The sequence below is a fragment of the Peromyscus californicus genome, unplaced genomic scaffold, assembly GCF_007827085.1.
Source record: "Peromyscus californicus insignis strain IS unplaced genomic scaffold, ASM782708v3 Scaffold_4__1_contigs__length_199733344, whole genome shotgun sequence".
Lineage (NCBI taxonomy): Eukaryota > Metazoa > Chordata > Mammalia > Rodentia > Cricetidae > Peromyscus > Peromyscus californicus.
The window spans coordinates 26,392,462-26,404,551 of record NW_026294562.1 but is presented as its reverse complement, the minus strand read 5'-3'; the positions used below and the strand labels follow the sequence as shown (position 1 = coordinate 26,404,551).

General features: G+C 40.8%; 1 protein-coding gene across 2 annotated transcripts in view; it reads right to left on the bottom strand.

Moving 5' to 3' along the window:
- The window catches only part of Htr7 (5-hydroxytryptamine receptor 7), a 114,949-nt gene that overhangs the window by 101,767 nt on the left and 1,092 nt on the right, over positions 1-12,090 (bottom strand). The window lies entirely within an intron of this gene.

Sequence of the window (12,090 nt, the reverse complement as noted above, 5' to 3'; positions counted from 1 at the left end):
AGTGATCTCCTACCATCAAAGCAATTAGATATGTTCACTTCTTAATGATGCTCTGTAATGAAACTTTAAATATTTCATCTTCGAAAAGACCCTTTCACACGGGTCCTGCCAAACGCTCCTGACAGTCTACAAGCATATGTTTTTTATTAACATGAAACTCACACAACCTAATATCATCTATTTGAAAGTGTGTAATCCAGTGATTTTCAATATATTAGTCAAGTTGTGCAACCCTTACCTCTAGGTAATGCCATCATTAAGTTTAGTTTTCAACATGCGAATTTAACCTTAACCCCACACTCATTAAGTGGTCCCTCTCCAGCTCCTTTGTCTAAGTGCCTAGCAGTCACTGATCAGCTTTCTGTCTCTATGGATTTTTCTATTTGGGGAATTTCACATAAATGGAATGATGCAGTTTGTACCCTTTGGTGTCTAGTTTCTTTCTCACTAAAAAATTCCAATGTAATCCCATATTGAGACTTGTAATATTGCTATGCCTAAGTAATTTCCCAATGAATAAGTAACCCAAATTTGGCTTAGCTCTTTGCTGTGGGATGGTCTGTATGTCAAATGTGTTGCTGATTGGTCAATAAATAAATCACTGATTGGCCCGTGGCCAGGCAGGAAGTATAGGCGGGACAAGGAGGAGAATAGAGCTGGGAAGTGGAAGGCTGAGTCAGAGAGACACTGCCAGCCGCCATGATGAGAAACAGCATGTGAAGATGCCGGTAAGCCACCAGCCATGTGGCAAGGTATAGATTATTGGAAATGGATTAATTTAAGCTGTAAGAACAGTTAGCAAGAAGCCTGCCACGGCCATACAGTTTGTAACCAATATAAGTCTCTGTGTTTACTTGGTCAGGTTTGAGTGGCTGTGGGACTGGCGGGTGTCAGAGATTTGTCCTGACTGTGGGCCAGTCAGGAAAACTCAAGCTACAGCTCTTCATCAGCTAATAAACATTTAGAATGTTTCCACATTTTGACTGTTAAGGAAAATGCTATTATGAAAACTTATTTATAATATTTTGAATGAACTTGTCTTTTTAGTTATCTCGCATACTTGTGAGGAGAACTATTGGATCATGAGATACCTCTTTGTGCAAAGGTTTAATATGTTTCAAAATGTTTTCCAGGGTAGTTACACCATATTACATTCTCTTAAGGAATTATGAAGCTTACAGTTTGTTACATCTTCATCAACTCTTGTTAATTACTTGACTTGGATTTGTTTAATTACAGACATCCCAGTAAGTATGAAGTAGCATCTCATTATTGTCTTCATGTAAAGTTCTTTAATGACTGATGGTAGTAAGCATCCTCACAGGTGCCTATCATCCAGTGTTTGTCTACTTGGAGAAAGCTCTAAAGTTAAGTCTGTTGGCCTTTTAAAAACTGGGTTGTTAATGTCTTGCTGTTGACCTGTAAGAACTCTTTACACATTCTAGATGTAAGACCCATCTCAGATATATGATTTTTCCAAATGGTTTTTCCAATTCTTTGAGTAATATTTTCACTTTTTCAATAATGTACTTTAAAATACAAAGATTTTGCTTCTATCCTGGCATCATGGCATCCCCATAATCCTAGCACTTGAGAGGCTGGGGCAGAAGTCAGGAACTCCAAGCTACCTCAAGATACACTGACCCTGTTAACCCCAGAAAATCTACAGTTTTGACCAGAATAGATTTGCCACTTTAGGATTTTAGTGCCCTATTTAAGAACAGTACCAGGAAAGATAGCTCATCAGTTAAGAGTATTTGTTGTTCTTACTGAGGAAATCTGGGAGCAAGAGGGGTGGCCCTCCCCAGGGAAGAGCACACCAATTGATTGTCCAGGGCCAAATGGTCAACCCTGAAAACATACAATACAAGTAACATTATAGAGACTGAATGGGTTATATTTATGAATATATATGTATATACATGTATGCATGTAATAACAATTGTTGTGAAATCAGTGAAAAAGTTGGCCATGACTTTGATGGAGGACAAGGAGGGGTGTATGGAAGGATGTTGAGGGAGGGAAGAGAAGGGAGAAATGTTGTAATTAAATTATAATCTCAAATGTAAAATAAAATAATGAAAAGGATAATAAATAGAAACCTTTTTAAAACAAAGGAAAAATAATAAAAAGGAGAGAGTACATGTAGTTCTTGATGAGGAACAGACTCAGTTCTGAGCTCCTACGTGGTGGCCCACGACCCTCTGTAACTCCAGTTCCAGAGGATCCAATGTCTTCTTCTGTCCTCAAGCTCCAGAAACACATGTGTTATACATACATACATGCAGGTAAAGCACTCACACCCATAAAATAAATTAATAAATCTTTTTTAAAATGAAGTGTTTTCCAACTCCATGAATATTGGCACCAGCATTTCTTTCTAAGACCTTTGCGTTTGGGTGTTTGACCCATCTCAAGTTACTTTTTGATATATTATATGAATGAAACTCATTCTTGTACGTCTGAGTACTCAGTGTGCCAGCATCACTGGCTGAAAAGATAATTCTTTCCCTATGAAAACTCATTGGTCATGAACACGTGGCTTCACTCCCGTGCTCCCCACTTTCTTCATTCCACATTTGCTACACTGCTTTGTTCTTAGCAAGTACATGCCCTCCAACACATCCTGCTTCATCAAGGTTTTCTATTTGCAATGCAATATGAATTATAAGCTTAGCTTGTCTAATTCTTCAAAAACAAGAAAGCATTTAAAACTGTTTCAAGGATAGCTGGGCATAGTGGTGCACACCTTTAATCCCAGCACTTGGAAGGCAGAGACAGGTAGATCTCTGTGAGTTCTGGTCTACAGAGTGAGTTCCAGGACAGCCAGAGCTATATGGCAAGACCCTGTCTCAAAAAATAAAGATAAATTAAAAAAAAAAAAACAAAAAACCAAAAACCTGTTTCAAGAGAGCATGGAGATGTAAAGGTATTGGCCTCCAAGCCTGACATCCTGAGTTCAATCCCCAAGAACCACATAGTGGAAGAAGAGAACAGAATCCCACAAGTTGTCCTCTGACCTCTACAGACACACCACGGCACAAGTACACGCTCAAGTCGGAGCACATGCACATATGCACATAAATAAAAAATAAAATGGTTTTGATTACCTTTTACATCTCTGATAAAATACTCAATAGAAAAAAACCTCAGTTATTTTGCCTGAATTCATGGAAGCGGTGCTAAAGAGATGGGAGGAATAATGATCTTTAATGAGATAATGTACTTTTCCTTCCTAGAAAGCCTGCCCCTGGTACGGTCACTATGTAACCATAGCCATGCAGCTAAGTTAACCCTGACCACTTTACTGAATTACTTTTCCTCTTTTTTTAATCTCTTGCTTTTGGGTGCTGGCCAGAACCTAAGTATGCTTTCACCATTTCTCTGAAGCTCTCCTCCCCGCCATGTGGCTGCTTACAAATGGCATGGCTCTCTCTTCCTTTTCTCTGTCTCCCTCTGGACAATTACCAAATTGACAGCTTGCCTGCCCTGTGGCTTTCCTTTTAAGTCTAATAAAACTGTCTCCAAGCCTACTTCTGAGTTTGTAATTAAATTCTTTATTAATGAGACACAAACTCCAAGAGAGGACCCAATTTCCTGGGTAACATATGGCACCCCAGGTGGGACTCCCCAATTTTCTAGTAACAGAAGAATAGAAGGTTGGTTGGTTTTGGAAAGGAGCTGACATAAAATTTCCTTTCAGAATTTTCATTATCAGGAGAGACGGGGAGGGGGCTCCTTGTGAACATGGAGAAAGGTCATGAGTGGTCCTTGAAGTACAAGAGCACTAAAAGAGATGAAGCATCAGACTAGATACAGCATGACAGGGCCTTGGGAAGAAAGAGAAAGCCTTCTCTCCAAACTCAGAAAGAAGCTAAGTTATTAGAAATAAGGCCTGGAAGTTGAGGAGCCCTCAATCAGGTCTAGAGGGGAGCCACATTAGGAGAGAAGGCTGCCATGTATTATGTGACAGAGGGCCTAGAGATTAAAGAGAAAAAAATGAACAAAGGCATTCTCTTATTTTTATAAATTTTCTAGAATAGTAGAATGTTGTGGAATAATCTTTTTGTACACTGTGAAGAAGTGTCACTCTGAATGGGTTAATAAAAAGCTGAACGGCCAATAGCTAGGCAGGATTTCCAGGCACAGAGGACACTGGGAAGGGCAGATACACAAGTGACATGGAGGAAGCAGGAAAGCAGGATGGACAGTATGAAGATGAGGTAAACAAGCCTTGCAGCAGCACATAAATCAATAGAAATGGATTAATTTAAGTCATAAGAGCTAGCTAAAAATGAGCCTAAGCTATTGGCCAAGCTTTCAAAATTAATAAGAAGTCTCTGTGTTGTAATTTGGGAGCTGGCAGGTGGGACAGAAAAATCTACCAGCAACAGGAAGCTCCACACAATGTGACTTTTTCTAGACTAGTCTAATCTATGTGCCAAGATAAGGTACAGGGTAGGACCCCAAATGTATCTTATACTTACAAGTGGGAGATACCGAGATCATCCCACTGAGATCTATGTGCTATAATCGTCACAGTAGGGGCTGTTAGTTATTTAAAAGGGACATATTGAGGACACAGGAGGATGGTCTGATTTTAGGGCGAGAAAGACGAGCAGTTCAAGAATCTGTAATCTAACTAGATCACTTTAGTTTATTGTTTCAGTGAGATCTTTTGTTGTTGTTGTTCATCATAGCAAAAGAGGCATGGTTGCAGAAGTGGATAGAAGAGTCTTGTTCACATGGCATTGTACTAAGAAACAGAGTGGTGGGTCAGAATTCTGGGCTGGGCTATTATTTCTATGGCCCACTCCTCAAATCTAGTTTTTCTAGGCAGATCTCACCTCTTAAAGGTTCCATAACCTCTAGAAACAGAATTACCAGACATGGAATATGTGTCAAAATATGAGTCTTTGGGTAACATTTCCTGTTCAAACCATAACAAAAATATAGATACATTTGGATAATATTGACATCCTAACAATACTAAGCCCTCTACTTCAGAGATGTCTTTCCATTTATTAGGTCTTACTTAATGTTTTCTAATACTGCCCTAATTTTATGTTAAAGTCTGGCAATACCTTGGTTAAATTTATTCCTAATTATTTTACTCTTTTGATAATACTGTTTGCTGTTTTTTTAATTTTCATTTTTGGATTACCTGTTGCAGGTATATAGAAATAAAACTAACTTTTATATTGATCTCATATACTAGAGCTTAGCTCACTTATTAATGATACAAATTTTTGCATGTGGCTTCATAAGCACTTTACACCTGAGAATCTGGACGCCTTTCATTCCCTTTTCTTGTCTCCATAACATTACCGTGAAATACTGAATAGCAGTGGCAAAATTTGTGTCCTCATTTTGTTACTCACTCTGGGAGAAGAATAGGGAGTAACATTTCAGTATTTTGTATTTGACTATGATGCCAGTCATGGGCTTCTCATAGACGGCCTTTATCAGGTTGTACTGGCTAATTTTATGTCAACTTGTCACAAGCTAGAGCCATCAGAGAGAAGAGAGCCTCAGTTAAGAAAATGCCTCTCCGTAAGATCCAACTGTAAGGATTTTCTTAATTAGTGATCAGTGGGGGAGGACACAGCCCATTGTGGGTGGTGCCACCCTTGGGCTGGTGGTCCTGGGTTTATAAAAAAGCAGGCTAAGCAAGCCATGAGGAGCAAGCCAGTCAGCAGCACCCCTCCATGGCCTCTGCATCAGCTCCTGCCTCCAGGTTCCTGCCCTGCAGTTCCTGCCCTCACTGCTTTTGATGATGAACTGTTCTATGGAACTGTGAGTGAAATAAACCCTTTCCTCCCCAAGTTCCTCTGGCCATGGTGCTTCATCACAGCAATAGTAACCCTAACTAAGACACAGATCAATAAAGCCCTTTCTATTCTTATTTTTGTAAAATGATTTTATAATTGAAAATCATTGATGTATGGATGGGAAGGTTTATGCAGGGTGGGGTTCGGGGCTAAGCATAGTGAAGTGTGTATGAAAAAGCCACACATAAACCCAGTGTCTTGCAACCCAATTTAAGAAAGAAAACTAAACCTTATGAAGCAAATGCCAGGTCTAGCAAACAATGCTAGTCCTGGATTACTTGATTTTAAAACAGCACACACACACACACACACACACACACATACGTACGTACGTACGTACGTATGTAAAATATAAAAACAAATTAATGTTTTTACAGAGTTGGGAAAATAACTTTCAGCAGAGCACAAAAAAGCAAAGTGTTCCTGTCTTTAATTTTGTAATTCTTTACTGTGAAATAGCTTGGAATGTCAGTTCTGTTTTGAGAAAAAAAAAAAAAAAAACTGATAACTGAGCAAGAAAATGTAATTGGGTTAGAAAATTCTTACTCTGATAAAAATTCCTCAAACAGTGAAAACATTATTATTATTATTTTGTTGTCGTTGTTGTTTTGAGACAGGGTTTCTCTGTGTAGCTTTGAAGCCTTTCCTGGAACTCGCTTTGTAGACCAGGCTGGCCTCGAACTCACTGAGATCCGCCTGGCTCTGCCTCCCAAGTGCTGGGATTAAAGGCGTGCGCCACCACCGCCTGGCAAAAAACATTATTTCTTAAAGAAGAATTAGAAGGGATACCCTGAAAAAAATTAAAATCATGCTGCTTGGCATTGCGATGATCGTGCGATTTTGTTGCTTATTTGTGTTGGTATGAGAGACAACATCTGTTGATCTTCACTGCTGAATCATCCTTAAGTCTCGAGGTAATCCCACTTGGCTGTGGTTGTATGATGCTTTTAATATGCTGTTGCACTGAGGTTTATAGCATTTGTTGAGTATCATCACATCCACATTCATAGGAGATATTGATCTTTAGTATTCTTTATTGTGGGGGATTTTTCTGTCGTTACTAAAATAGTAGTGTTAGCCTATGTTAGCATAGTGAAAATGTTCGTAATTCTTATACTTTTGGATAGACTTTGTGAAAATTGGCATCCCAGAGTGTCTTAAGGTGACATATGACTCATTATAATACAAAAATTGTATACCCCTGGGTGGAGACTTAAGAAGCATGGGATGCATGAAGTCTTATTTAGAACTATGTATGACAGCCAGAGCACGTGCCAGAAAGCCTCTACTATGCAAATGTCCCTTAAAGCCCAGGTAATGAGCCATAAAAGCCCTGATTCTGTGCACAGCTGCTACTTGAGCTCTTGAATTTCCTTTTTGCTCAGTTCACTCCTCCCATAGACATGTCCCTTACTATCCTGTCTCTGCTTCTGATGTAACTCTGTATCTGCTTATTTCCTGTTTGAGGATACTAGAACTCCTGGCAAGTACCCAGCAAACCCCCATGTCTACCAGTATCACCGCCACAGTTTTGTGTTGTAGTAGGAAGTGAGTCTTTAACTTTCATATGTAGAAATGAGTTGCAATTTTAAAGAAATGTGCTAGATTACTGCTAGTCTAATGAGTTTTCCAAAGAAAGCATTTTACTGTGTATAAGCAATTCAGTTTATGTTTCCTTGAAAGGTAGAGTACTTCGGAGTTTTTAAAGAGGCCATAGTGCCATCAACGGAAAATTCCAGGTTTTGACCCACTCTTCACTAACACACTAAGGTGGAGATTGTATCCTTGAAGACATTTACAAGTAAATTTCTTTTGACAGTTCAAACATCTCTCAATATTCACTATAGTTATTTGGAGCACGAACCATGTGGGGGTTATGTTAATACTTTAGCTGTCATTTGTACGGTTTTTAAATTTAGAGCCCAAAGTGGCTTTGGGTCAATGGCACAATAAATTGGCTTAAATTCTGTGCTTCGATGAAGCCATGTCACATTGTGCTTGTATTCCATAAGTCTAAAGTGAATACTGACCCCTGCAGGAAGCCCATCTGTTGTCATGGTTACCAGTTCTGAGGCGTCTACTTTCAAATTCTCAAAACTCTTCTCCCTACACAAAAATAAGCTACTTCTAAGATTGTACCTCTGAGGAGCACCATTTCTAAAAGGTTTTTAGTCTTGTCGAAATTCTCACATCACGGGCTGGAGAGAAATGGCTCAGCAGTTAAGAGCACTTACTGCTCTTACAGAGGACCTAAGTTCAATTCAAAGAACCCATGTTGAGTGGCTCAGAATAGCTATAACTGCAGGTCCAGGAGATCTGATACTCCTGGCCTCCTCAGGCATTGGCACATACTAATGCACACAGGTACATAACTGTAGGGCCCTGGCCCCCTATTTTGGGTAGCTGTTGCCTTGCTTGCTGATCTTGACCAGATGTCCTCCCTATGCTGATTCCCTGCTGGTTTCCTTCTTCCTGAACGCTCACCCGAGGTTCTTTGTTCCTGTATCCTGCATTTGGTGTAAACAGCTTAGATGCAAAAATGTAGAACATTGGTAGCGAACTTCTGCCCTCCAGGGTTCTCCCATTGTGCTGTAAGCCTGTATTTAAGGCCTCCTCCCTCCTTCAATAAACGGCATTCGGCATTCTGCTGAGGCGAATGACACGCTGTCTCTTGTCTCTGTTCTTTGATTCACAGCCCCTTGCTCAGACATGGTGAACGGGTGGTGGTAGCATGGGCGTTATCGCTACACATAACTCAAGCATAAAGTAAAATTCTCAGAAATACAAGTAGATTTGGGGCATCTAGTCACTTAAGAGCAGCAATGAAAAATGCCAGACGTAAATTAGGTTTCTTTGGGGTTTTGTTGTTTTTTAAATGGGACTTGTCTTTTGAGTTCTTACCACAACATACTAAACAATAGGATTTCTAAGTATTACATTTATAAATGCTACTTTGTTTAGGATCTGCTCTCTCCTCTAGCCTTAATAAATGCCCCATGTAAACTTGCCTGAAATAAAAAGGGTTGTTTGAGCAGCTGTTTGCAGGTGACGTGGAGCAGCATTGCTTTGCTGGTTTGTTTTTTGTTTCGCTTTGGTTTGGTCAATTTGACTGACCTGTGGATGGGGAGGACACCATTCTAGTTTAGGCTGTGAGTGTGCTTCTCCATGGAGTTTGCATTTTAGTAAGTAGACTAAGTCAAATGATTGCTCTCCCTGATCTGACTTTATCCAGTCTGTTGAAGGTGAAGCCTATGCACACAGAGCTCTCTCGCCTTGTGGAGCGTTCCTCCACTACCATGAGCTGGGACATTAGTTTTTTCCCGGTCTTTGCACTCAGATTGAAATCCTGGCTCTTCCTGCATCCTCAGCCCGCGTGTCTTTGGACAACACTGGCTTTAAAGTGAGACTAAGGCAGGATGGAAAGATGGGAAGTTAGGAGGCCCTGAGAAGGAACTCGTAAGAAGAAGCCCTGTAGATAACAGAGTCTGCCTCTAGGTGGAGACATGCCCTTGACTCTCTCAAGAGTCAATAAAACCTGCCTGATCTGGGACCTGACTAGGGAACCACCCCTAGGAAAGCAGGTTCACCGTTTAATGTGCTTTTTCTTGCCCAAAACTTCACCCACTATGGCAGTTTCTACTATCTGAGCCTCCATGAGGTTCGACTGGATTTACCCACCTTTCTGAGGCCTAACTCCCAATGCAGGAACCATTTCTACGCGGCTAGAGCCTTTAAAACTCTCCAACCAGCGCTCCGTGCCTCCTAGCTTTTGTTCTAAAGCTTGCCTTCCCAGCCTGCCACCAGGTGGCTGACCTCCATGCTGCTTTATTCCAAGCAGAATCGCTTTTGTTCTTTTCCATTCTCCTCTTCCTTACAGGCAGCTGTGATGTATTTACAGCTTGGCTGCCCTCGAGTTCTCCTTTTAAATTCTAATAAATCGTCCTGAGTTTCGGCTTGAGTCCATTCTTTGTCCTCCAGCCTATTTGTGTCTATTCTTAAATTCTTTTATTGATGAAACTAAGAACCCCAAAAAGCAACTCTGGCTTTCCAAACATCATATGATGGGTCTCCTGGGACTCCCCAATATTTTTTCCTACCTCCTCCAAACTTAGAAGTCTTTGGATGCACTGACAGGAGCCCAAAGGCTGCTTTGAATGCAAAACCCCATCTTCTCAGTGTGTGAAGTGAGGAATGACCGCTTCAAGGTATGGTTGAGAAGGGTTTTATTGCAGATATGAGGGAAGAGTACAGCAGAGGCATCTGGAGGAGTCCGGAGCAGCGAGAGAAAGTCGTACAGAAACATGGCCAGCAGACTGAACCAGGCCATGAGAGGAAAAGGAGGATGGGATGCGGAGGGAACGAGAGGAGAGAGTGCCAAGAGAGAGGGGTCAAAGGGGAGCAAAGAGAGCATATGGCCAAAATGGCAGGGGTATATATGAACTCTCTGGGTGAAGAGTGTTAAGGGTTTGGGATCACTCAGAGATTCACAGTGACCATGAATAAATTCTAACAAATAAGAGGCTTTATTAAATACTGGTGCCAGGTCTGCATCTTTAGATTCAGGATTCTCAAAATGCAGCACCTAGTCATATTCGCCCTAGGCTTATAAGGGCAGAAACCACAAAGTTACCAAGTTACAGTTCTTGGAGGGTCGAATTATCTCACATCCTGGGGTGCCTAACTTTGACAATAGACATCCCGTAGATGTCTCAGTTATCTCCAGCAAGAGAACAGTTTTTACAGAAGCAAAATTATCAATTAGTCCCAGGACCCATTGTCTTGCAAGAACAGCAGAGGCAGTAAAATTTGCTAGGATAGACAGTTTCTTAAGATTAACTCAACTATTCCATTCCCAGAAGTTATCTATCTTGAGCAAGTTCACTCACGGTACATTTCACAAACTAGCAGCTTACAAGCTGAAGCAATTTTCTCATGGATTCTTTAAGTACAATAGTGTTCAAATTCTGAACATGTTATTCACTATCACAGGGAAGGAAGCCTGTGAGCTGGATGAGTCTTGAGTAGAGGGCAGGGTGAGAAGAGCCAGGATGCCAATATGGACTCTGTAACTGGTACTTGAGACACTGAGACAGTCTGGAGGCCAGCATGCACATTGGTATGCTAGTAGGCATCACAATTAGCTATTTGTTCCCTGTTTCTTTTGGACCTGACAACAAGTTCCACTATGGAAGAGATGTTTATTTAATAGCCACTATTCTAAAGCCCAAGATAACAAGAACCACCATCAACACACCACCATCACTACCACCACCATCATTACAGCACCACCACTACCACCACCATCATCATCACCACACCATCACCACCGTCACCACCATCACCACCCTGTGGACATCTTTTGAGAATTAAAGCAGCAAGCATACAGTACAGTTGTGTTCCATTCAGGACTTTGTAATGCTTTCTTCAAACTTTACATCTTGCAGCCTCTGCCACCCACCCAGGCTGACATCTGACATTTTATGCCCTATCATTTCCCTATCCCATCCTTTCCTATCTTCCCAATCCTGCCTCCTCCTCTGTCTCCTTTTCCTTCCTTCCCACTCCCTGCTTCCTCACTCCTTCCTTGACCTCCTTTCTTTCTTTTCCTCTTCTTACCTTCACCTGCCAGCCACAACTGTCCTCTCGGCTTGCTTTTCTCAGGAGACAATATACTAGGCAGCAACTGGGCCAAAATGCTTCAGTCCACCATTATATTGCCTAAGCCTTCAGTTGCTCAAATGTCAAAAAAGTGGGTATTGGTTTTTAAAAAACAATACTTAAAAACAATACAATGGTCTGCCTCATTATAGTGCTCAATGATTTTTATCTGTTCATTTATTTCTCACTCTTTCTTTTCCTCTTCAATTAAGCTCAGGGTATAGAGCAAAGAGATTTTAAATGGTGAAGTCCACAGCAACATCACCATGACTTTAAAACAAATATGTCCTCTTCAACCTAATCTTAGCATCAAATAATTAAAATTTTTAATCTTAACTAGGTCCACTACACAGTGGCCATACTACTAACCAATCTAGATTTTTTCGATCATGAAGATGCCTCTCTATGCCTACAAAAGTTAGCACTAGACATTCTGGTGAAAAGCAGAAGTTGTTTTGTTGTCGTTTTGTTTGGGGGAAATATCAAGTATTGGAAACAACCAAATATTTTTCCTTTATATAAAGTAACCAAAGCTAGGTGTGGCAGTGTACAGCTGTAATCCCAACACCCAGGATGCTGAGGCAAGAAGATTGTGAATTTG